The sequence below is a fragment of the Bos taurus genome, chromosome 25 (assembly GCF_002263795.3).
Source record: "Bos taurus isolate L1 Dominette 01449 registration number 42190680 breed Hereford chromosome 25, ARS-UCD2.0, whole genome shotgun sequence".
Classification (NCBI taxonomy): Eukaryota; Metazoa; Chordata; class Mammalia; order Artiodactyla; family Bovidae; genus Bos; species Bos taurus.
The window spans coordinates 30,877,192-30,903,825 of NC_037352.1; the positions used below are offsets into that span (position 1 = coordinate 30,877,192).

The following is a 26,634-nucleotide window of genomic DNA, read 5'->3' on the forward strand; positions in this document are numbered from 1 at the left end:
ATAAACCCAGGCCTCCAGCAACACTGTACCTAGTTACTTTCAGGACCTGAAAAGGAGGCAGGTACCTCCTCAGGCTAGTCTCTCTCCCTGGAACGTCAACCCTACCCATCTACATGGATACTCTTTCCTGTCTTTTGAAATATCATTGTCATATCACCTCCTTCGTAAAGGTTTCTCTGATCTCTCTCCAAGCTGCAAATGCCCCCTCTTCTATCCTCTCCAAGTACTTAATGAGCACTTCTAGCATATGAAGCCTATGTGGTAGGCGATCTGCTGGAAATAACAGCATGCCTATCATACTCTTCTTTCTCTATTTGCGAGATAATTATGCTTACTTTTCAAACTTTTGTACCTTACTCAGGTGGACTCCATGAGAGCAGAGGGGACCAGCTCTATTTTAATGGTGGTAAATTCTGGTATACAGCTAGTGTTTGGTATATTTCTATTGATTTTACATGTAAAGTAATAACTATACCATACTACCTTTCCCCTAAAGTCAGCTGGGACAGAGGACAAAACAAAAACAAACCAAAGAACTGCACATGAGTGTATTTTAAGTCTGTGGTAAAGATCTACTTGGGTATTACTGGGAACTCTCAAACCAAACCTAACAATTCTTCTCTTTGGAATATCAAAGTTTAAAAACACTTCAGTTCTTTTTTCGCTGCATCTCAGAGGCAGTTGGCCGCTTCAGAATGAAGCTGAACATCTCTTTCCTGGCCACTGGCTGCCAAAAACTCATTGAAGTAGACGATGAATGAGTTCAATACCTTTTATGAGAAGAGTATGGTCACAGAAGTTGCTGCTGGTGCTGTGGGTGAAGAATGAAAGGGTTACATGGTCCGAATCAGTGGTGGGAATGACAAACAGGGCTTCCCTGTGAAGCAGGGTGTCTTGACCCAAGGCCAAGTCTTCTACTACTGAGAAAGGGGCATTTCTGTTACAGACCAAGGAAGACTGGAGAAAGAAAGCACAAATCTGTACAGTGCTGCATCTTGGATGCCAATTTGACTGTTCTCACTTTGGTCATTGTGAAAAAAGAGGATATTCCTGGACTCACTGATACTACTGTGCCTTGTCGCCCGGGGCCCAAAAGAGCTAGCAGAATCCACAAACTTATCAGTCTCTCTAAAGACAAGTCTACCAGTATGTTGTGAGAAAGCCCCTAAACCAAGAAGGTAAGAAACCTAGAACCAAAGCCCCCAGGATTCGGCATCTTGTTACTCCACGTGTTCTGCAACACAAACATCAGCATATTGCTCTGAAGAAACAGCATACTGAGAAAAATAAAGAAGAAGCTGCAGAATATGCTAAATTTTTGGCCAAGAGAATGAAAGAGGCCAAAGAAAAATGCCATGAACAGACTGCCAAGAGTCAGAGGCTCCCTGAGAGCTTCCACTTCTGAGTCCAATCAAAAAATGAGATATTCTAAAATTAACAAACAAATAAGATCAGATGTCAGAAAAGAACTTCAGTTCTTAAAATCTTTAAAAAAAAATTCTACTTCTTTTGACAACTTTTTTCTAATACTATTTTTATCAACTGATGTTATAAGGAGGCAGCTGCTAGATACTTATGTATCTGAACTGTAACAAATTAAAATTCAAAATAATGCTACAGGACTTTCCTGGTGGTCTAGTGACTGGGGATCCGCTTGCCAATGCAGGGTTCAGGAAGATTCCAGACGACTCGGGCAACTAAAGCCATGCACCACAACCACTGAGCCTGCACTCTACAGCCCGTGCTCTGCAACAAGAGAAGCCACCACAGTAAGAAGTCCTAGCACCACAACTAGAGGGTAGCCTCTGCTCACTGCAACTACAGAAAGCCCGAGTGCAGCAACAAAGACCCAGCACAACCTAAGTAAGCACATAAAATCTTTTTTAAAAGAACACATTATAAAATAATAATGTACACATCAAGAAAGCAGAACAGATGTCTTCTCTAGATATTTACCCCCACCAGTTGTTTCTCTCCAACCACATCCTTCATCCACTTACTCAACATTTCTCAGATTTGTATATAGTTGACAATAATAATCCCAGTCCTAGATGATGACTTGAAATTATTTGTAAAGAGGGCAAAAAATTTACCACTGGGGGATTTTTGTGGTTATTAATATTTATCCCTAAGCAGTAGCACTCAATCAAATCTTTTTCCTTCAGCTCAGCAAAACAAACCAGAAAGCTAACCAATTCTGTAACCTTGAATTCTGATGCGACAGTTTTTGCTTTCTGCACCTTTAAAAGTGCAATGTTTTCATTTCCCTGCAAAAGTGCTGATCCAGAGAGCAGAAGACAACAGCAGTCCTGTGGATATCATTTGTAGGGGAAAAAAGGAAACGTGAGAGATTAAAGAGACAGCTCCCTCAAAGGCCAATGATGAAATGCTTCATGGTCTTTTGAACAGAAACTTCTTTGAAAGAACGAAAAAACAAAACTAAAGATTCACACAGACCAAAGTCTACAGCAGGGTGTTCTGCAACAGTCCTGCCTCTAACAGTTCTTAAAAGCCATGAAGTGGTGAAATCACGGAGTCTAGAGTAGAAAAGCAGTCAGGAAATCATCTGATCATTTTACAGCAAAGAAACTGATGGTCAGCAAGGAAACAGGATTCACCCATGGGGATGTAACATACAATATTGGTGGCGGGTCAGGGGTGACGTCCAAGGTGGTCTGACTCCTCCAGTTGAGAGATTTCTTTTCGCCATTATCACCAAGCTCCCTTACTGACTGACTCAGAAATTCCTTGGTGACCCCTCTCCTGCTTGCTAGGATCAACTGCTTCTGTTGTTTCCTCTTGGGTCCCAACCACCATCCCCTACCACTGTGCTGCAGGCATCTATCCTATTCCCAGGTGATTCCCAGATACTCTGAGAAGCTCAGCTTGACTTCTGAAGCTGCCTGAGGAGGCAGACTGAGACTCCTTATCCATTTCACTGAACTAACATGAGAGTGTAATGAGCTGTTTCATATATAAGGCCAGTGGACTGGGGTACTGAAGCTTCCTACAGTCCACACCCTACCCACTGAATCATTTCTAGCACCAAGTCACTTTCTGACACAGCAAACAGAAAAGCCTTGGTTTTGCCAGCCTATCTTGTGAAGCCTTAGAACTGCCAATGACTTCTGAGAAAGCCAGGAATAACATCAACTAACATTTATTTTTCTTTTTTTTTTCATCAACTAACATTTAAAGAGCATGTATTGCAAGCTGGTCCTTGAGAGAAAAGATCTACATGTATTTACTGCATATTTCTCACAACCATTCTAGAGCAGGTGCTATTACTATCCCCCATTTTACAAATGCAGAAACTAAGTAACTTTCCCCACGGTCACGTAAGTACCAAGTGGGAAAGCTGGAATTAGGACCTAGTTCTAGGACTCTAGGAACATTACTTATTATCGGACACTAAGCTGTTCTATCCTTTGCCCAAGTTTAAACTCTAAAAAATGGACCTATTTCAAAGCAATCCTTAACATTTCTTTCTTCTTCCTTATCCAAGTAAAGAAAGCACTCTAAAATGTAGAGTATCCACATATCCTGAAAGATCTCAGGGAGCTATGCAGCCTATGCAACACTCTGTATTACACCACAAGTCAACTACTCCAAATGACCAAGGCTGAAGTGCTGGGGCGGGGGCAGGGGCAGGGGGATGCACCTACAAGAGCTGCTGTGCATGACGGAGTAAAATTCAGGATAAAGTGTCCAACTGCCTGGTACACAGCCGTTTGGAACAAGAACTGCTGCGACCTGCAGGTTAATACCAGGAGCACATCCGACACAATCAAATACTCCTTTTGCTTCTGCTCTGCAGTAGCCCTCACCAACTGCTGACACAGAGACTACAAGCAGCAAAAAGTCGCTCCTATCCTGTCTGCTCTTAAATAAAAAATGTGCAGCCCACCTCTTAGAAATGGTCATACTTTCTCAGGGTGCAAGTGGCTCTGATACTTTGTTGACACCACATTCCAGGAAGAACGCAGTTCCAGATCTATGTCTCCATATTTGTTTGCTGGGTTGGGGGAGGAAGGGTGAGTATTTAAGATCTACTCTCCTCACACTGAAGTCGCTCAGTCGTGTCCGACTCTTTGAGACCCCATAGACTGTAGCCTGGCAGGCTCCTCTGTCCATGGGATTTTCCAGGCAATAATATTGGAGTGGACTGCCATATCCTTCTCCAGGAGATCTTCCCAACCCAGGGCTCGAACCCGGGTCTCCTGCATTGTAGACAGACGCTTTACCATCTGAGCCACCAGGGAAGTCCTCATATCTATTTCTATTAAAGGAAAGGACTCCTAACCTTACCCAGTATTTATAAAAGGAATTCATAAATTTCCCCAACAGTATACTTCGATCTGCACTTTAACAATGTAAGCATATCAATAAAGTCCATTCTTGAAAGAGAAACAGAACTGCAGGTAAATGAACTGTGTGAGGCCATGCAGCTGCCAAAACACCAGCTAGAGTGTTTTAGATGGGTAGAGAATTCCTACCCATCTGCCAAGGGAGTTCTCAGTTACAGTTTTCTATTCTATGAACCAAAATGGCCTTTTCTTCTCCTTTCGTGCCAAGGGCACAGCTTTATCCCTGTGGAAAAAACTAAACAGTTACAAGAGCTACTCATCTTCAACTTTTAGCCACCACCTATATACAGTATATCATCAGTCATCCAGTAACAAAAGAAACTGCTTTTCATTCTTCTGTCCTTCAGTGTGGAGGTCCCAAACTTTATCCTGCATCCCAAGGTTGGAAAACTCACATCTACCCCTGCTCTACATCCTCTCTCTCTCCACTCTTCCCTCTTCTGATCCCTCCTTCACAGTATCATTCAGATGTAGAGTTTTGGGCTCACCACTCCCCAAATCTCACCACAATCAGATTGTGACTTATGTACCAAATGTCTTTCCCAACCATACCTCCCACCCCTGTGTCAGGTTTCACCACGCACCTGTGCTCCAGCAGTCAAATCAAGATCATTGATGGATTTCCAAACACAAGACTCATTTCTAAATCTTTGCAACTATATTTACCCTTTTGTCAGTCTACAGTATTCTTCCTAGTCTTGACCACCAAAACAGAACCACTTCAGCTCCAGTCTTGTGATGAATTGTTTAGTCTCTAAGTCCTGTCTGACTCTTTGCAACCCCATGAACTGTAGCCCACCAGGCTCCTCTGTCCACGGATTATTTCCCAGGCAAGAATAGTGGAGTTGGTTGCCATTTCCTTCTTCAGGGGATCTTCCTTACCCAGGGATCAAACCCATGTCTCCTGCTTGGCATGAGGATTCTACACCACTGAGATACCTGGGAAGCTCTCTATGATGACTATCCCCAACTTATTTCTCAAAGCTCACAGCACTGTCTGCTGAGGTCATCAGAATTATAACTATGTAACATATTGTAACACAGGACAGCAACTGATTCCCCTTCTCATTCCAAGATCCTATCACAGAGACTCCCTAAATTCCACTCCACAAATGTGTATGGATTAGGAGCTGGGAACACAGTAAGCAAAACAAACTGGGTCTGAACTTCTATGGAACTTAATTCTACTAGAGAGAAAAGAGAAAAATATTTCTGTTTTCTACCTCGAGCACAAGTGCTGTAAAGAAAGGTACAGCAGAGAAAGGGAAGAAAGAGTGCTTGCTTTAGATTATTAGGGAAAGTCTCCCTGATAAGGAAGCTTCTATCAGAAAATTGAATCAAGTGAGGGAAGGGCTCTTGAGGGTAGGACCATCTGGGGCAGAGTGGAAAATAAATGTGACAGCCCTTGGCAGAGTGGACAGCTGCAGGAGAACCCGAGCAGAGTGGCTTCGGGGGGCAAAATCACCTGGAGTTGGCACCAATGCAGCACACTACTCACACCTGGTCATCCTGAATCTCCTTTGTTAATGGTCCCTGCTGCCATCCACTGTGACAACTGGACGCTCTCCAGCTGACTGCAAATACTGCCCACAACACACTGGTCCTCTCGCTGCTGCTGGTAAAGTCTTAGCTCCTCAATCTTAAACAGCTTCCTCAGGTTGAACTCCATTTCACCTTCTTTGTGTTTCTTCTGAATTAAGTCTAGAAAATGCTGTGGTCTTACTTTCACATTCTTCAAAACATTTCACAGCCTTTTCCGCTGCAGTTCCCAAAAGATCCTAATAAATCTCCCTGTAATACACTGGGCAGCCTTCTCCTTCTCTCATAATAACAGCAGAGGCTATCTGACTTCCTAAGCAGAATTTTCCTTCCTAAAAAGCAATATATCTGACTTCTTAGAAAATTCTGCCCATTTTTTTCCCTCTGTTACTCCAAAGCTTAACTGCTACATGTCTCTACAATTACTTCATTTCAAAGAAAAGTACCTTTGTTTAAGCAAAACTAACATATGGACTTATGAATTTACTCAAAGGATAAATTGGGCATGACTTTGGTTATAAATGGATTTTTCACTTTTGAAAATGATTCATAATATCATTACTATAAATGGCAAGCTCTCCTATTTCATCCTAAATTTAGGAGTCAATTTTCACACAAATCTTTAAGTATACATCATCAGGTCAGGTGAAGTATGTGTACAATGAGATCATTCCAAGAGCCAAGCTTGGTCTCCCATCATATATTCTTGGGAATATTATATTTAACCTCTACCAGTTTGGGTTGATTTATAATCATTCTATTGTGAAAGGCTATATATAATTCCTAAAATGCATGTTTCAACATGAAGATGTCTAAAAGTTTAGTAGCTATAAACCCATCAAACCAAGTAGCCTCCTGCTCTCTCCTGGCTGAGATTCCACACTTATAATTGTTCAGGTAGCCAACCCATATGTTTCCATTTTTCTTACTCACATTACCATGCCAAATTACTTACACTGTTCTCTGCCACTTCTTACAGAACTCTTCTTGGACTTTTTCTATGCTCACACTGTCTGATCATCAATTTGCATGTCAGTTCCTTTTAATTGGATTCCATCCAACCAGAATTACAGCTGCCTCTCTCTATGAAAGAATAAAGTGATTTTTTCCTTTAACAATGCCAGGGTCCCTACCAGGGAATCAAACTGTCACTCCACTTGCTATTAATTATCCTGAGCTACGCCACTGTTTCCCTTCCTTCATAAAGCCCTGAACCATATTCCTTCCCCCTGTGATTAACAGCAGTCATGATGATGCCTTACATCCAATGAGCCAACACAAGAGGGAAATCCAGGCATCAGGCATGGATGACAAGCAGTGACAAGAATGTTCTTTAAGCAGAACATTTCACTAAAAGCAAAGTCTCTTATATGAAATAAATGAATCGTGAGGTTAAAGGCTTGTCTTATACATTTCTAGGGCAAAAGATCCCTCAACTTCCCATGGCAGTCCATTGTACTATCTCAATCCACGAGGTTAAGACAGGTTTCCTGATACCTAAATCTCTTCAGCCACAATGTAAGCCTGTGATTTCTTGTTTCCGTGGTAATGGCAGAGATATTACCAACCTCCTCTGTATAATAATTCCCCCAGCATTTAAATGCTCCTATTAAACCATCCTTCAGTCTCCCCTTCTTCATGTTGTATCATACTCAGGAGAGGTACCAGGATGGAAAGGAGTCTCGAGATAGTTTCATATGAGACCCAACTGAAGAAATGGAGATTTTTTTTTTTTTAGTTTGAATACTTGGGGGATATGATAGCTGTCTTTAAAAAAAATCTCAAGGGCTTCAAGTGTGAAAGAGGAAATTACATTTATTCAATATGACCCCAGAGAGTAAAATAAGAAAGAACCGACAGAAATCTGCAAAGAGAGGGACTTCCTCTCAATATAAAGCAGGAATTTTCTAACAGAAAAAAAATGGAGCTGTTAAGAAGATATGATCTCCCAAGGCAGGCCCATTCCATGTCAGCAAAGGTGGAACAGCCAGTTGGAAGAGACGTAATAAGGTGTGTCTGCAGGCATCTGCAGGCCAGCCTGGCTGCAACCATCTCTAGCTTCCTTCCAGCACTAAGATTCTATGAAACTAACTGTCAACGGTTTAGGTGATGGGTTTTATCACAATGAGGAGGAGTGAGGTATAAAAGTAATGAGTGACAAGCCTTCTACCACTCACATACAAAGCACATACTCACAGGAAACAATTCATTATACAGGAGAGAGGGGGAGGGCTTTAAATAATTTCATTTGATGGGAAAATGAGCAAAAAATTTCCAAAAAAAAGGTCTCTCCTACTATGGAGGGGCTTCCTGGTAGCTCAGACAGTAATAAATCTGCTGACAACGCCGGAAACCTGGGTTCATTTCCTGGGTCAGGAAGATCCCCTGGAGAAGAGAACGGCAACCCACTCCAGTATTCTTGCCTGGACAATTGCATGGACAGAGGAGCCTGGTGGGTTACAGTCCCTGGGGCTACAAAAAGTCAGACACGACTGAGCGACTAACAACAACTGTGGAGGGAGAATAACGGCTCCCAAAAGGTGCTCAAGGTCCTAATTCCCGGAACCTCTGAATATATGACATGCCAAAGGGGAATTATCGGAGAAGGCAATGGCATCCCACTCCAGTACTCTTGCCTGGAAAATCCCATGGGCGGAGGAGCCTGGTGGACTGCAGTCCATGGGGTTGCTAAGAGTCGGACACGACTGAGCGACTTCCCTTTCACTTTTCACTTTCATGCATTGGAGAAGGAAATGGCAGCCCACTCCAGTGTTCTTGCCTGGAGAGTCCCAGGGACAGGGGAGCCTGGTGGGCTGCCGTCTCTGGGGTCGTACGGAGTCGGACACAACTGAAGTGACTTAGCAGCAGCAAAGGGGAATTAAGTTTGTAAATTAAGGATGCTGATCAGCTGATCTGCAACGGATCACTCTGATTTGTCCAGGTGGGGCTAACGTAATCTTAGAGGAAGAGAAAGGTGTGACTGCAAGCAGGAAACAGAGATGGTGTCATGAGAAGGACCTGGCCTGCTACTGCTGGCTCTGAAATAAAGGCAGGACCACAGGCCAAGGAACATGAAAAAATGCCAGCAGCTGGAAAGGACCAGGCAAAGGAACCTCCCCTGGAGCTGCCAGAAGGAATGCAGTCCTGCTGACACCTTGACTTTAGGCCCAGAGACACTCCTGCTGGACTTCTAACCTACAAAACTGAAGATAATAAACTTGTGTGGTTTTAAGTCACCAACTGCGTGGTAATTCTGTTACAGCAGCAAACAGAAAACTAACAGACCCACCAAAGATCGTGATACACCCATACTTTCTCAGAAAGAATGGGTAATATTTGCTGAATAGTTTTAAACGATAGACTCTTAATACCATTTATCAATGATAATCTTTGTCTTTTATGAGAAGTACAGAAATCTATATGAGAAGTGGAGGTCTATCCAGACCGACATAAACTGCTTTAACAACTAGCCTTTGGTTCCATATCTCATGTTCATGTCACATACCTGGCACACTCAATAAATTTTTAGTGACTTAAATTGAAGAGTCAAAGTTCAAATACCATCTTTGGCCTCCTTTGCTGCCAGGAAAAAAAAGACTCTCATTTTAGCCAGTGCATGGCTATCATTTAACAATCTCACCCAAGAATTCAAAAAGTGGATGAACTCTTTCCAACCACCCTCTGTTTAGCTTCTGTAGTTAACAAAAACTGGGACACTGTGCACATGTGGGCACATCTGAGAAACAGAGCCTTTCCAAACAATCATCTGTGCTCCCTGCTTCAAGAAGGAACAGCTCCAGAACACATTCCAGAAGATCTACTTCCATCCCACTCCCAAGCAGAAATGCTACTACTGTGGGTATGGCTCCTTCAACAATAGAAAACCGTGAAACAAATACCTAAAAATCATCACTTTCTACTTTTCTTCTGCTCCCTTCCATCCCCTGGTCTCCATCCTCTACCAAGTGGAAAATGCTGTCCAACTTTCCTGTCCTCATTTCCCCTACAAGTTAAACTCATGATACACTGTTCCTACCAAGGAGCAAGCAGCTGAGATGCTGTGAAGTTTCCACATGAGGCCACAAACACAGAGTCATTGGAGTGCCTTTCCTATTCTCTAGTGCCTACACGCAAGGGGCAGGCGGCCAGTGTCACCCAGAAGTGCCCTGTTGCCTGGAGGCAGACAGCTACTCCACAGCCTCTGCTCTCCAATGCTGTGCTTGGTTCTATTAGTGGCTGGGATTCTTTAAAAGTGCTTATACCTGGCCCCATATAAGTACAGCTGACCCCTGAACAACACTGCTTTGAACAGTGCGAGTCTATACTTAAATGTGGAGTTTTTTCTATAGTAAATACTATAGTATACTGTACAATCCCCAGTTGGTTGAACCCGTAGAGGCAGAACTGCGGATGTGGAAGACCCACAGATAAAGACAGTCAGCTATAAGTTATATATGGGTCAGGTCAGTGCCCCTAATCCCTACATTGTTCAAGAGTCAACTACATACGTATCTGTACAGTCTCTTGTCACATTCCCAGTCTAAGCCACCGTCAATTGCATTTTGACATAAGCCTGACTCGGTCTTCTTTGGAGACGGGGGAAAAAAAAACTTGGAATACAAACATTTAAAACAGATTAATATGCAGTTATGGAAGAGAAGGGACATTCTGAACAAATGAAACATTTACAATCACATATATACTTAATATTAGAAAACCTATATGTTCTAGGGAATTTTCAATTTAGAATTTTGGAAGTAAAAAGTCTAAAGCTTACCACTGACAGAAGTCTCTCTTGTCTTAAAACTTAAAACAAACAAACAAACATGAAACTCAAGTTCCCTGAGACTGGCAGAGGGGGTTATTTCCCTATGGGCTCTCAAAATAGACACGTTCTTGGGCAGTCTGTCAGGCCGTGCAGAGGTTCAGAGTGTACAGTCTAGAGTCAGATCGCCCGGATCCTCTCCCACCTCTAACGCTTGCTAGAAAAACTGCTGATCCCTCCGTGCCTCATTTCATTCACTCACAAAATGGAATAATTACAGTAACTACACCTCACAAGGCTGTTAAGATTAAAGGAGCTCACATACATAAATCACTTAGGATAGTGCCTGGCAGGAAGTTAACTCCACCAGTTTACGTAAGTGATCATCACCCCCAGTTTCCCCTCATGGGAAGTTCTCATCATGAGCCTTGGTCACACCATCATCACTGATCAATGACCACCCTGACTCTAACAACCCAATCCCAATTCCCGTCCCTCCAGTCTGACTGCCCAACCTGATCAAACATAATCTACTGAGTGGGAAGGGCTATGTATCTGTAGGTTTTGATGGAAACAGACTGGCTTTCAGGAAGAATTCACTAAGAGTATATAGTATGGTCCTCCAATGACACCAAGTCTCAGGCTTTGTTTTCCCTTTCTGTGAACTAATGACCTCTAAGGAATCCTTCCACTGGAACATGGCACTTCACTGGCCTATAAATTATCTGCTTCCTAACCTAAAATATGTCCTTCACTGCTTTCTGGATAAGAAACATTGATAGTGCTTCAAGAGTCACCAATGTCCTCAGGGCTGCTACCTACCCAGCATAAAAAGTAGTTAGCTCTTCAGCCATTTATTCTTTTAAACACAGTTGGATTATAATTACTCTAAACACTTCTGAAAGCAGTTTTGCTTCTGCCTCAAGAAAAAAAAAATTATATGAGCCAAAGAATGAGTTACACCAATTGCTTTAAAGTCTTTCACTGATGTTCAATCTAAGCAGAGTTACCTAGGTAGTCAGTGACCTCCTTTGGCTTGACTCCAAATGAAATTTGTCTTCTTCAGAAAAACTAAGGCAATGGTGAAAACTAACACAACTGAAATTATTAGTAGGTATAATATAAATATGTCTCAGGAACAGCACCAAAGGCTCTAAACCTTTTGAATTAGGCTATGTAGAAAGAGTAAGTGGGCTTCCCTCATGGCTCAGATGGTAAAGAATCCTAAAGAAAGAGTAAGTATAAAATACATGTGAAAGTATGCTAAATACTACATGTTGATGGAAAGAAGTCATAAAAGATCAAAATAAATGGGAGACATACTGTGATCACAGAACAGAAAATTCAACACAGTAAAAAATTCTCCCCAAATTGATCTGTAGATTTAATGAAATTTCAATCAAAATCCCAGGAGAGTATTTTTATAGTTACAGATTAAATTATTCCAAAATTTATATAGAAAAGCAAAGGAACCAATAGTCAATGGTTGAAAAAAAATAAAGTTGGAAAATTAATGCTACTAGATATTAATATAAAGCTACAGTCATCAAGATAGTGTGATATTGGAGAAGGGAGAGACATACAGATCTAACAGAACAGACAGAATACAGAATAAAATAGATCCACACATATATATAGACAACTAACTTTTTATAAAGGTTCAAAGGTAATTCAGTGGAGAAGGGACAATCTTTTAAACAAAAGATGTTACAATTGGGTATAATATAAAAATTAATTTCAATCTATACTTCACATCATACACTAAAATTTCCTCTAAATGATTCACAGACTTAAATGTAAATAAAATCCAACACTACAAAATTTCTAGAAGACAATGTTTATGACCTTGGGTTAAGCAAAGATTTCTTAGCAATGACAACAGAAATATAATCTACAAAAGAACAAACTGATAATTGCACTTTGCCAAAATTTTAAATTCTGTTCTAAAGACATTGTTAATGTGAATGAACAGGCAAACCACAGACTGGAAGAACATAGTTGCAAATCATATATCTGACAAAATACTTGAATTCTGAATACATAAAGAACTCTTAAAGTCAATAAAAAGAAAACAACCCAGTTTTCAAGAAGTGGACTAAAGATTTGAACACACGCTTCACAAAAGAAGATAATATGAATGGCAAGCAAATGAAAAGATGGTCAACATCACTAGTTATTAAGGAAACACAAACTTAAACCACAATGAGATTCTGCTACATGCCTCTTAAAATGGTTAAAAATGTTAATATATTGGCCATATCAAGTGTTGCAAGAATATAGAGGAACTGGAACTCACATAATCCTGATGGGAATGTAATATGGTACAAACATTTTAGAAAACTGGCAGCTCCTAAAAAATTTAAACATATATGTGCCATATGACCTATGCATTCCACTCCTAAGTATTTACCTAAAAGAAATGAGACCATATACTCATACAAAGATTGGTAGGCTGTTTCCTTTTAATAGCAGTTTCCTTTTAATAGCAGAAAACTGGAAACAATCCAAATGCCCCCAAAGAGATAAATGGATACACAAACTTTGGTACATCCAAACAATGAAATGGTTTTCAGCAATAAAAAGGGAGTTATTGATACCCACTACTATGTGAATAAATCACAAAATAATTATTGTGCTAAGTCACTTCAGTCACGCCCAACTCTTTCGACTCTATGGACTGCAGCCCACCAGGCTCCTCTGTCCATGGGATTCTCCAGGCAATAATGCTTGAGTGGGTTGCCATGCCCTCCTCCAAAGAATCTTCCTGACCCAGGGATTGAAACCACAGCTCTTGTGTCTCCTGCATTGGCAGGCAGGTTCTTTACCACTAGCATGCCACCTGGGAAGCCCAAAACGATTATATTGAGTAACAACAACAACAAAAACTAAAGAAAAGAATACATACTGTGTGAGATTACATTTATATAAAATTAATGGAAATGCCAATTAATCTATAGTGATAGAAAGATCAGTGGCTGCCTCAGGACAGGGAATGGAGAGGAGAAGCAGAAAAGAATTATGAAGGCAGCATGGGAAAGCTTTGGGGGCTGGTAAATACGCTCATTTCTCTAAGCGTGGAATGGTTGTATGCATGCATGCTACATCGCTTCAGTTGTGTCCCACTCCATGCGACCCTATGGACAGCAGCCCACCAGGCTCCTCTGTCCACAGAATTCTCTAGGCAAGAATACTGGAGTGGGTTGCCATTTCCTTCTCCACTGGTCTCTAGAGGTTAAGAACTAGTTTTATTTTTCCAAATTATTAGCAGTTAGGAGTCTTACATGTATAAATGATTTACTTTTAATAACAAATACGTACTGATTCATAATGTAAATAATAATACAGGTAACTTGGAATTTAAAAAGTGGAATATGTAAAGTGAGCATTTCCACACAAATCATTAGAATATATTTATATTATATATAAATCTACACGTTGGAAGATGCTACTGAAATTTTGCTCTACAGAATATAGAATATCACTCTAGAATTCTTTAAAAAAAATCACCAGGAAGAATTATATGATGACTGTGAAACAGATTCTCCCATTACAATACTACTTCCATCATTTAAAGTTCTGACAGCAGTTGTAGCTGGAGACTGGAGCACTTGACGAGAAAGCCTCATTCTTCCATCAGCTGGATCACGTCCAAAGTATTTCACCTGAATTTCTTGGCCAACTTCTAATCCTAAAGCACTGGGATGTTTAATCTTTCACTGATCAAGCTGTGTGTTGGGAAGGAGGACTGCAGTCATATTTGGATAGAGTTTAACCATTACTCCAGTGTCTCTGATTTCAGTTATTGTGGCAGTGTACACTGCTCCAAATTCTAATTGCCGCTCTTGATCATCTTTGCAGATATCAGTAATGAAGTCTCTAGCTTCATGCATGACACTAGGTCAAAACTTTAATATACTTATATGTGAAATTTATTGTATTATCAATTACATCTCAATGTTTTTTCAAGAGTTCAAAAGGGAAAAGTAAAATGAAAAGTAAGAAGCATAATATCTGCTCATGGTCTAATAGTTTATACTTAAATGCAGGAATAAGACAAATAAATAACTGTGGAAGTACCATAAAGATGGAGATGTGGCACACCATGGACACGCAAAGGACAGGCACTATCCTAAACTGGGAAGCTAAGTGCGGTTTTATGCAGGAAACTGAAGCCCAGGTGAAGCCTGACTGTTTAGATGTGTAAGGTAGACTGCTCAGAAGTTCTACTGTTTATTTTTAAAAGTCAATCTCATCTTATGATCACAACTCACTTTGTGTGTATTATTTCATGATGATTATGTTCTATTTTAACTTAAAACACCACACATAATGCATACCAATGTATGCTTTAGAGGTCGTCATTCCCTCAGAACCAATAATCATCTCTTGAAGGATGTCAGCAAACACAGGTTTTATTTTGTTCTGTACATGGGAAACAGTGTAGAACTCAAAGATAGAAACCAAACTAATAACCTGGGTGTTTTTCCCTCTGTTTTTACAAGGCTAGAAATAAGTCAGGGTAAAACTTACTACCAACGAAGAACAGGAAGTGCTAGTATAAACGGATTAAAGCAAATGTCCTTAGATTTATAAGACTTCAAGTTTATTCTATACTAGTATAGACTTAATGTCCCAAAAACCATAAATAGTATTTTTCCCAAGGAAAAAAAATGTATCTCTAATAATTCTAATCTCTCTACACAATAAAGAAAGTAATTTAAATTATTAATGAAGACCTTAAAGGAACTCTAGAAAGAAGCATATTTAAAATAGGATTCTTTTTAAACACTAGAAAGAAGTACATTTAAAATAGGATCAATCCTTCCACTATTCCTCAAAACCAAACAGTAGTCACTTGCCCTTTTCTTTTTCCCTGATTCTAACATCCTGTGAAGCATTCCTCCTGCCCAGTTCTAAATGCTAAGCTCATTCTTAAACTATCATTTTCATGTTAAAAGCTGCATGGGAGGGGTGTTGGGGGTGTGTGTGAAGGGCACAAACAGGCAGGGCAAAGAGATGGAACCACATAAACTACAGACACAGATAGTGCACTTCAGTTGTGTTCAACTCTTTGCGACTTCGTGGACTACAGCTCGCCAGGCTCCTCTGTCCATGGGATTCTCCAGGCAAGAATACTGGAGTATTGCCAGTATTGCCATGCCCTCCTCCAGGGGATCTTCCCGACCCAGGGATCGAACCTGCGACTCTTCTGCATTGCAGGCAGATTCTTTACCGCTGAGCCACCGGGAGGTCCGTTTTCCTCTATGTGTGCTAAATGGATTTCAAAACAAAATACACAAGAAAAGCTCAACCTCATTTTTTTAATATTGATTTCTACGTGTACACTAAATGACTCTTTTGTCCCATGGTCTCAGTCACTATGCCATTCTGGTGCTGAGAAGCAAAGAACAGTCCAAAACAGTCAATAGAAGAAAAGAAAGGATAAAAGGCAAGCATCATGCAAAGAAAACCACTAAGAACTGTATCTGTCATCAAGGTCAGCCCTGACAATCACAGCCTCTCCCAAGGGCCAGCTCAGACTAATCGCACTGTGAGATGGTGGAAATGCCATTCACCAACTTCTGCATGCTGTGTGGTTCAGAAACAGATATTAAACACATCTTGTACCTGGAACATTTCCCTCAAACTCCTCTTTCAACAAACAGACAAGAAATTTGGCCAGAACAATAGAGATGTTAATATAACAGATTAAGGTGTTCACTGTCAGAGTCAAGCTGCCTTCTTAAAGATAAGACAATGCTTCTTTAAAAGGACTTCTCAGCTAAAAGACTGTGATTTGGAAATTTAGATTTCTGTCTCCTGTATATAGAGACCGAACACAATCAGGAACTCACATTCTGTAACTTTGGCTTTTTTGTAAAAGCTTAAGAATGCTCTTAACTTGTGGAGTAACAGTAAATACTTAAGGACCTAAGATATGACCCACTATCTAGGTATTATACCCACACCAGAGACTCTCCTAAAAGGATACTAATGTGGAAGCTTGTCCACTGCATCCCAAGGACTCCAGGCCAAAGCCTCACTTTCAGTTTCTTTAATTGCCAAATACAGTTTATAACTAGAACATACAACCAGTAACAAGCTTAATTATAACAGTGGGCATTTAAATTGCTTTTGGAAAACTAGCCAACAACCTGTGGTATACAGCTTCAAAAGGATGCAATCTCATAAGCTAATTAAGATCTAAACCCTGGCAAACTGTAGCTCTCACAGTGATATTCACTTGCAAGCTGTACCCAACTAAGGTATATAAAAGGATAATTTAGAAATTACTTATGGGAATTAGGGGAATTGTTTAATTTGATTTTGCTTTGGCTCTTCCCACTGTTGAGAGGGCTGGCCCTCAAGAAGAAAAAGTCTCCCAAGTAGAAAATATCAGAATCATTTGCTTTGTTTAAGTAATGTCAGATCCCTTCATACTTGAGTTGGTTTATTTAGGTGACTTGGGAAGATAATGGCATATTTTTTAGAAATTTTTAAAGAAAAGAAACTTTCAAAAAGGAGGAAGATGTTTTATATCATGCTACTGAAGCAATGACTTAAATTTGATCAATGGACACAGCTCAACAAGAATGAGGAGAATTTTCTAAGAAATAAGGATTCATTTCTGCCTCATTACTAACTCCCCCACACTTCTCACTTAATAAAATTCAGAGTTCTGGTTTATTTTATTTAAAGGATAAAAATCATCCTCACGGTGAACAGATTCAATAGAAGGAAAAATCTTTGGTTTTGCCCTTTCCACCCTGAGTCAGTGTGTGCTTTCAACAAACTCAGAGCAAAAGTACCTCGTTATCTGGACTGCTGAACAGTAGACGGATGGTTTCAGAAAAGTGCTCATTTTTAAAGAGCCATGAATGACTCTGATTCACCATCTTTAAGGAGAGCACTCTCATGGGTGAAAACTTGTCCAAACTCTCTGAATGGCCAGATGGGCATTACTCAACACTGAGAGAGAGAAGTTACAGTAAAAACGACTATGAAGTGAAATTTTCTGCTTGGACTGCAGACCTCCACAACCCATTGTTACCTCCTCCTGGGGCTCATTCCTCTGTTGCCAAATTTCACTCCACCTGGATAGCTCAACGATTTATACAAGGCACCCGCACAAAGCCTCTTCCTATGATTAATACCAACTAGTTCAAGTCCAGATGAGCTATGCTACCCTATTTCTGGAAAAAGAACGAAAGAGCCTCAGTCTGGTTTTACAGGGGTCAACGCCACCAAAAAGGAAGAAAGGAGCTTTCCAAACTTCTCTGCCCTCAAGCCAATTCTTCCAAGACAGTCTAAACTGGGCACTCACTGACCCTGTGCAATCTCGCTAAGTCCAGTCACTGCAACAATCTCCACAGCAATCCAGCTTTTGTGACATGTTCGCAGCCCTCAGCAAGGAAGCATGTACTTAGTACACAAGCACCCACCCAGGCAGGGAGGACTTCAGCTGAGTCAAGAGGGTGTCTGAGCAACTTTTGGCGGCTCCGATAATAAAACATGCAACACCCCTCCCACAGTTCTGACAAAAATGTCCTGCAGCAATAAATGGAGGGGATTCAGTGTATGACTGCTTATGTGTCAGAGATCCAGTTTTCTCAAAAAGGTTCCAAATAAACAACCAAATTTCATGTCCTTCAAAAAACATCCACAACATAAAATATCCTAAATCAAAACTCAATTTTAAAAAAGCCACAAAGCTTGCCTTTTTTCATTACTACAAACTACTTATTCCCCCTCCCTAAAAGAAAATACAGGAAATAAATAGTGCAAACAGCCACCACGTGACGAGGTCCTACCTTGACCCCAAGTATCTCTCACAATAACACAGGCTATATGTTAACCCTGGTTTAAATACTCCAACTACCATGAACCCAGCCTTCAGCGGAATGTGAGATGGGTGACTGTGTCCTGAAGGAACGATTGATTGCCCATTCCTTTCAATAGACAGTTCTAGACTTGCTGACAACCAGCACCCCTGCCCCCAAGGAAGTCATGTTTGGTCACTAATACCCTCCTATGTCTGAACTCCAGAATCCCACAGTCAGAAAACTATCACAGTGCTTTCTGTTTCCAGAAAAAGACACAAAAAGAAAGAAAGATTTTTTCCAAAAGGTTTTTCTTTCAGTTGCTCATGAAAATGATTATAGGAGAAATGATCAATCAGATGCATTGAGATATTCCTGCTGCTTATGTTTCTGCAGATATTAACAAACCAGTGATATAAGACAGGACTAGGTAAGCTAAATATCACAGCATCCTTTCTGAGCCATTCAGACTTTACTTGAACAAATGCAGCTTTCACAAAGAAGGTTCAAAGGATCAAACGTGTCACTCAGAGCTCATTCTCTGAGTCCTCTTCAGGAATCTTAGAAACCACCTAAAAAGCAAAAAGCTAGAGGAAGAGGCCCTACAGTCAGTATCCCAAGACCAACAATCCAAAATACTAGATGCAGAGCCTCTAGTCAATTTTTTTTTTAAGCCAAGACCACAAATATGTACTGCCATTGTATGGGAAAGGGCTCTCTCTTCCACCTACTCTACAAGGCAGACATGCACTAAACTACACAGAAATAGGGTTATTAAGTACATATTTCAATTAATTTTTTTATGGGCACACTAAGTCACTTCAGTCATGTCTGACTCGTTATGACCCTATGGACAGTAGCCTCCAGGCTCCTCTGTCCAGTGGATTCTCCAGGCAAGGATACTGGAGTGGGTTGCCATTTCCTCCTCCAGGGGATCTTTCCGACCCAGGGATCGAACCTGCGTCTCTGCCATCTCCCACATTAGCAGGTGCTTTCTTCAACGATCATGCTCTCCCACCAAGTGGATTCTATCCAGTTGACAGATAAAACTAAAGTCAGATGTTAACCCCAGCAGGGTAGGGATTTGGTCTGCTTTTTGTCACAAGTGTATCGAGCAGCCAGAACAGTGCCTAGCACTACAGGCATGTGAACGCTGCGTGCCGATACTGAGGGCACACAAACATCAAACACGAACTGAATTCTCACAACACCTCAAAGAAGAAACCAAAGAGTAAGACAATGAAGTGGCACGCCTAAGAACACACAACTGGTAAGGGACAGCATGACATGTATGTCCTTAAGAGCAGATCCACGTATACCGGTTATTGTAACCAGTGGGCTTACCGCATAGTATATCCAAACAATCCTTTATTAACAGCTTACACTAAATTCTGCATCAAGCTAAGTACTATAAAATCAGTGTCTACCTCTAGCAATTGTTATATGAAACCATAAAAGAAAGCAAACTGGTGGCACAACATAACCCAGGACTAAAATTTACATTTATATAAAGCTCCAACTCTTTCTGATGGGACAAATGTATGTATAAAGCAGGCAGATAAGGTCTGATAATTAAAACACAGAAGGAGCCAACTTGTGGACACACTACTGATCTCTTAGGAAGAAACAAACAAATCTTGCTTCAACAATTAATGTTATGGAGCAAAAGAAATACTTTTAAAATATGGTAAATGGTCATATTTGAGCCTCAGGAACAACTGAGGCGTTCCCTATCAAGAACAAAGTAATGAAAGTGAAAAAATTCCAGGAGAGGAGCAGTATCAGAGGTTGCAAGGGCTCTAGAACTGGCCTCCTAATATCTGTATGGTGATTTCTTGGGAACGTACCAGCCTTTGTATAAGTGCTTAGAGCAGAAGTATCAGCATTTTTTCATCTTACAATACACATGATATCACATAATCAAACGAGGTGAAGTGAAATCCCATCACAGAGTACAACACAAACAGCTGTGAGTTCCTAGTTAAAGGACAGCAGCTCAATTCAGCTGCACACCTGCAATATTTAATGTCTAGTTAAGCTTGTCTCCATTTAATAAATTACTTGATAATTACAAAGAGAATGGGAAGAAAAGGCATAAGCCACAATTGAGAACTAGCAAGAAAAAAATCCACACAAAAGATCTGGGGAAAAACAAAGTATCTGAGCCAAGCAAATTCAGTAATTCAATTTGACAGATATTTTGTAAACATCTGCTGGTTTTTGACAAGGCGTGTCCGCTGTGGCAGAGGGTACAAGGCTAACCTGTCCTGGACCTGCCCTCAGTGTGCTCACCAAGTCCCTGAGCTACTTCTAGGCGGAAGGGCTGAAAGATAAGGAAAGAGCTGTCACCTTCCCAGGTGGGAAAAGGAAAAAAAAAAAAATGCAGGATTATCAGTTTCCCTTTTCATCAAGTAACAGACTAGACACTTTCCCAGCCCTCCAACAGAGTCCGCTTTCATCTATCCTTTACAAAGGAGGCTAGGACAGTATTTTGGAGCCAGACTAGAAAGAAGCTCATATGGCATACTAAGGAGTTTGGAAAACGGTAGGTCCTGTGGACAAAAGAAAGGTTTGTCTGTGGGTTTTTTAGACTCTAGTTGCAATGTGCAGGGCTGAGTACTTCTGAAAGAAATCTCCGGTGGTGACAGCACAGTGAAACAACTAAGAGAAAATGAAGTCAGGGTGATAAGCCAGTATAAGTTGCTGGGTCAGAGAGAAGGTGGACAGAAAGGAAGGACAGAGTCAAGGTACATTTTAGAAGTGAAACAGCCAGGACACAGTGACCTCCCCAGATGAAACTTGTTTCAAAAAGAAAATGAATTAATAAAGGATTCTATTAAGTTAGCTATACAGGTTACTATTTTACAATCTAGAAACACTGTCCTACTGAATTAACTAGGAATATTCTAATGAATTTACATATACCCATACTAGGGGAAAAGGGGGGATGGCAAAGCATGACCAAACAGACAAGCACTCATGACCAATAAACACTCTGAAAGAGCCAAACAGCTGCAGAGAGCTTTCACTTTTAGCATTTCACATCTCTGATATTTACTGAAGTTTATAGTTCCTCTTCCCTGGGAGTTACTTTATTGTTTAAGTGGACTGTATTAATACTCGTACTTCCACCCTGACCAAACCAGCAGATGAGAGCAAACAGCTTCCTCTGACTCTTCTACCTGCTGCTATTTTCATACCCAACCTGCTCTAAAAGTATAATGATCAGCTCTAAATCTTGGCTTGAAGGCAAAGTACTAAAGGCCAGTACAACATTTACATTTCTCCCAGGCTCAAGCATGGAAATTCAGTGACAAATCAATTTTTCCCTTTACAGAGTGGTAGATATGCAGGCTTTTGACAAGAGGCAGTGCAGGTGAAAGGAGATCCAAAAGTGGATGCCGGGGATGTCCTTCCATGAGTTACCCACATAACCCCACCAATCATTTATCAAGTCGACAGAGCACACACAGACAAGTGATGGGGCGGGCTAAACAGGTTTCAGACAGGTCTCTGTCCTATGCCTGTATACAGTCAGGCCACCCATCAGGCTTGCAAAGAAGCATCAGACCACAGATTCGAATTTCCCAGGAGTCCCGTTCCAAGGCAACGCTTGCCCTCTTTGCACACCACTCATCCTGCACATGGCTATAGAAACATGTCCACCCTCCACAAGGCCATAGGCATTCTTGTGCCTCCCTTACAGACCTGCAAACACTTTCTCTCTTAATCTGTAAACAATCCTTTCTCTTCATCTAGAACTCCAGTTCTAGATGCACACTGGAGTTCACTTTGTGTTGCGCCTACATAACAAAAATTCAATAGATGTTTAGTGAATGACATGTTAATCACAGCAGCAGAGAACCCTAAGGAAGACCCTGGAAGGCCTCTGAAGGATAGCAATGTTTCCAAAAATGTAACACACAGACAAATGACCTGGAGATCTTGTTAAAATACTTATTTTTGCTCCTTCCCCCCCCCCCCGCCCCCGCCCAGGTCGCCCTGTGCAGCATGCAGGATGTTTGTTCCTCAATCATGGATCAAACCTGTGACCCCTACATTGAGAGCATGGAGTCTTAAACACAAGACTGCCAGAGAAGCCCCTAAAATACAGACTTTTGCACCCTATACCCTGGAGATTCTGATTTTGTAGATCTGGATTAGGGGGTCCCCAAATCTTCATTTACTGACATTTCTGGGGATGTTGATGTTGCAGATCCACACAGCTCTGCCTAGAATAACCTCCTATCCAAAGCAGTGCTAAATCCCTTCACTTGTGTCTGACTCTTTGCAACCCCATGGATCATAGCCCAACAGGCTCCTCTGTCTATGGGGATTCTCCAAGCAAGAATATTGGAGTGGGCTGCCATTTCCTTCCCCCACCCAAAGTAGGAATCACCCCAAATGCAATCCTGAGAAACAACATGTAGTTGCCACTGTGCCCCTCTCCCCTACACCACGACAAGTGTTTACACACACCCAAGGCAGTCCTGAGCACTTCAGGTCAGAGAACTGCTAAAGACATTCTCCCACATACCAAGTCCCCAGGATTTCAGATGCCTGCCCCACAGACACTGAGGATATGTCTCTCACAAAGATCTCTCACTGACTTTTATTTTTTTTTTCAAATCATCCACTCACTTCCCTTCCTTTTCTCTCTGCCTTTGCCTTTTGCTCCTTGTCCTTGCACAACTGGAACCATATCTGCATACTAAACTACAGCCCTTGTTTTTTTTTCACACTACTCAGGAAAACATCCCAGGGAAACTGCCTGCCTCTCAAGTTACAGGTCCTCCCCTCTCTAAATTTACCTACTTTTCCCATAGCGAACTCTCTCCATGCCAGAAATTAATCAACCCCCGAAGACCACCCAGGAACAGCCATGGGGAACTCTCTGCCCTCTCTGTAAAGCGGACTGCCAGTGCCTTATGGGCCCCCAAGTCCCTCACAAGCACACTGCAATCTGCATCAGTCGCGTGAAGAGGCTGGCTGCTCTCAGGCTTCCTTCCAGCCCTGATGCTCTAGAAGAGTCTGACCTAAACCCAAGGAATATTTAGGAACTACTCCAAGTGCCTCCTTTGCTGACACTCTCTATGCTGGTGCCAGTCCTTTCAGTTAAGAGACGAGGGGAAAACATCAGAAGAATCAGAGCTGGGATACCTTTAATTAAACCCCAACATCACCAAGGAGCTGTAGGACCTTAAGCAAATCACATAACCTGTGTGACCCTCCATTTCCTGAGCAGTAAATTCAGCCATTCTATGAGGTTTAACTAGTTAAGATGAAACACAGAGAAAGTTTCCCAAACTGCAAAAGACTTCAGGAAGGTTATTATCAATGGCCAGGTTCCCACATATCTCTACTTCGCCTACTAATGGTTCCCAGCCAAATGGTTCCCTCTCCTTGAAGACACACATCTCAGTCACGCCAGTCAAAGCAGAGTAACCTCATGTTCTCTGTATCCCCAGGGTGGTGACAGTCAGCTTTGCATTTACAGGTGTCTGTACTCAGGTTCCTGTCAGATTGCAAGCTCCCTGAGGACTCTGTGCAGCATCTCACATATCATCTTGTTTAGAGTCTGGCATACTCACCAAGTACTTAAGTACCCGCTGAATGACATTTCAGTTGCTAAGTTAAATTCCTCTCAGGGTAAAGGACAGAGCAGGAAGAAAGGCTGATCAACAGAAGTCAAATGCAAAACAACTGCTACTTCACCCCATGGGCTCTGAAATCACTGTCCACTTTAAGCCATTATTTATTGGCAGCTTTCTGCGTCCAAGGCCAGTGCTAATAAGCACTTCACATGTATTATGAACCTTAATGCTCACAACCACTCAATGAGGCAAGTACTACCATTATCCCCTTTTTTTATAAATGAGCAAAGCACAAAGCTGTGCCTGGGGAGATGCAGCTAGCACAGGCAGAAGCAGGAATTTGAATCCAGGACATCTTATTTTTGGAGACAATGCTTTTATCTTTCAGGTGAGGCAGACTTTTCCAGGACACAAAGACTCTAGGCACGTCTCCATCTAGGAAAGGCACCTTTGCCTCCACATTTTAGCTCCTTACTCTGAGAACCAATTAACAGGACAAAATGACAGCACTGTATTCCAGAAAAAATTACAGCTGCTCATTCTCTCCATTAGCATGTGATGGTGGCAACGGGGGGAGAACCAAATATTTAATGTGCTTGAAACCTAGTCTATGAAAGATTCAGTCGCTTGAAAACCACATTTGTAACTGGAAGTAAATCTCAAGAAACACAACTCCAGGCAAGGTTTTCACTTCAATAACCTTTCTAGTTAATAATTGAGAGTAGTAAAAGAAAAAGAATAAAAGATAGGCTCTGAATTATATGTCCCACAATGGAGGCTAGTCAGAGGCTCAGCAGAATCTTCCAAATCTGTCACTCCAGATGGAAAATCCCCAGCGGCACCTAAGACTCATGAATTAGATTTGCATCCTTCTTTGGCTGACATACCTGTGACAAGCACCAGAGTTCCAGGAGACCTGTACATCCTTAAACCGTCTAACATAACTAACACTGCTAAAGAAAAAAAAAAAACTCAGTAATCTTCGCAACTTTTCCAAAATAGTTTATTTTAAAACTTAGAAAAAACAAAACCCAACAGAAAAGTAAGCAAGGAAAATGACCAAACTATTTACAGAAAATGAAGTACTACTAGATCTTGAATATCAGAGAAGGCAATGGCACCCCACTCCAGTACTCTTGCCTAGAAAATCCCATGGATGGAGAAGCCTGGTGGGCTACAGTCCATGGGGTCGATAAGAGTCGGACACGACTGAGCGACTTCCCTTTCACTTTTCACTTTCATGCATTGGAGAAGGAAATGGCAACCCACTGCAGTGTTCTTGCCTGGAGAGTCCCAGGGACGGGGGAGCTTGGTGGGCTACTGTCTATGGGGTCGCACAGAGTCGGACACGACTGAAGTGACTTAGCAGCAGCAGCAGATCTTGAATATAGCAGAAGAGTCTCAATGTTATTCATAACAAGAGATACAAATTGAAACCACTTTGAGATACCAATTTGCTCCTATCAGATTGGCAAAAACTCAAAGGTTCAACAACACACTGGGTTGACAAGGTTGTGGGGAAATCCCTGCTCTCAGACAGGTGGGGTATAAAGTGGTACAACCTCTAGAGAAGGACGGCCTGCCCGGAGACACAAGAGACTCCAGTTTGATCGCCAGGTCAGGAAGATCCCCTGGAGTAGGAAATGGCAACCCATTGCAGTATTCTTGCCTGGGAAATCCCACGGACAGAGGAGTCTGATGGGCTACAGTCCATGGGGTGCAAGGAGTTGGACACGACTGAGCTACTGACCCTTTTTCACTCTAGGTTTGTCACAGCTTTCCTTTCAAGGAGCAACCATCTTTAATTTCCTTGCTGCAATCACCATCTGCAGTGGTTTTGGAGCCCAAGAAAACAAAGTCTGCGACTGCTTCTACTGTATATATACCTAACCCAAATCCTAACCTCTCCCTCCCCAAGCACAGATAGTAGAGAATTAAGCATTTTTAGTAATTAAAAACTTAGAATTTATTCGGAAGCAAATTGGAGTTCAAATGCACAAATGGAGACCTTGAAATAAAATATATTAACAATAAAGTGGTTCTGGCTTTCTTTAATGTGAAAATTTGACATGTTGGCAGAAGCTGACCGAACTGACTCCGCAACAGATCATCTCCAATGGCATCTCACATATGCTCTCTGTGTTGACTCCAAGACTGTGTGCACTGCAAGGCCATCACAGCGGTCCACAACATGTGTGCAGTCTCACAGAAGAGGAGCCAAAATGACAAGGCCAAACTGTGACATCAGTGACCCAATGAAAAAAGGGCCCCAAGCGCGCAAATTAGATGTATATGTACATTAGACAGTATAGAGGCTGCCACTCAGTAGGTAAGTACTCTTTAAAAACACCCTTTGGGAGACAAGTCATCAAAGCCCAGCTCACCTAAGTGCTATCTAGGGAAATTTATTTGCTTTTCTACTAGATCAATAGATAGCAAATAAGGTCAGAGACTAGAAATGAACAATCAATAAAATGGGGAAAGCACTGTAGCCTGTCACTGGCTGTGGCCACATCCTGTGTTCCTGTCCAGAGAAGCTTTTCGCAGGG

The 26,634-nt window shown here is 41.5% G+C and overlaps 1 protein-coding gene and 1 pseudogene across 8 annotated transcripts in view; one reads left to right on the forward strand and one right to left on the reverse strand.

Annotated features, from left to right (window-relative positions):
* AUTS2 (activator of transcription and developmental regulator AUTS2) overlaps positions 1-26,634 on the reverse strand; it is a 1,215,681-nt gene that overhangs the window by 1,094,943 nt on the left and 94,104 nt on the right. The gene's annotated exons all lie outside the window — the stretch shown is intronic.
* On the forward strand, positions 653-1,532 carry LOC132343865 (small ribosomal subunit protein eS6-like; annotated as a pseudogene).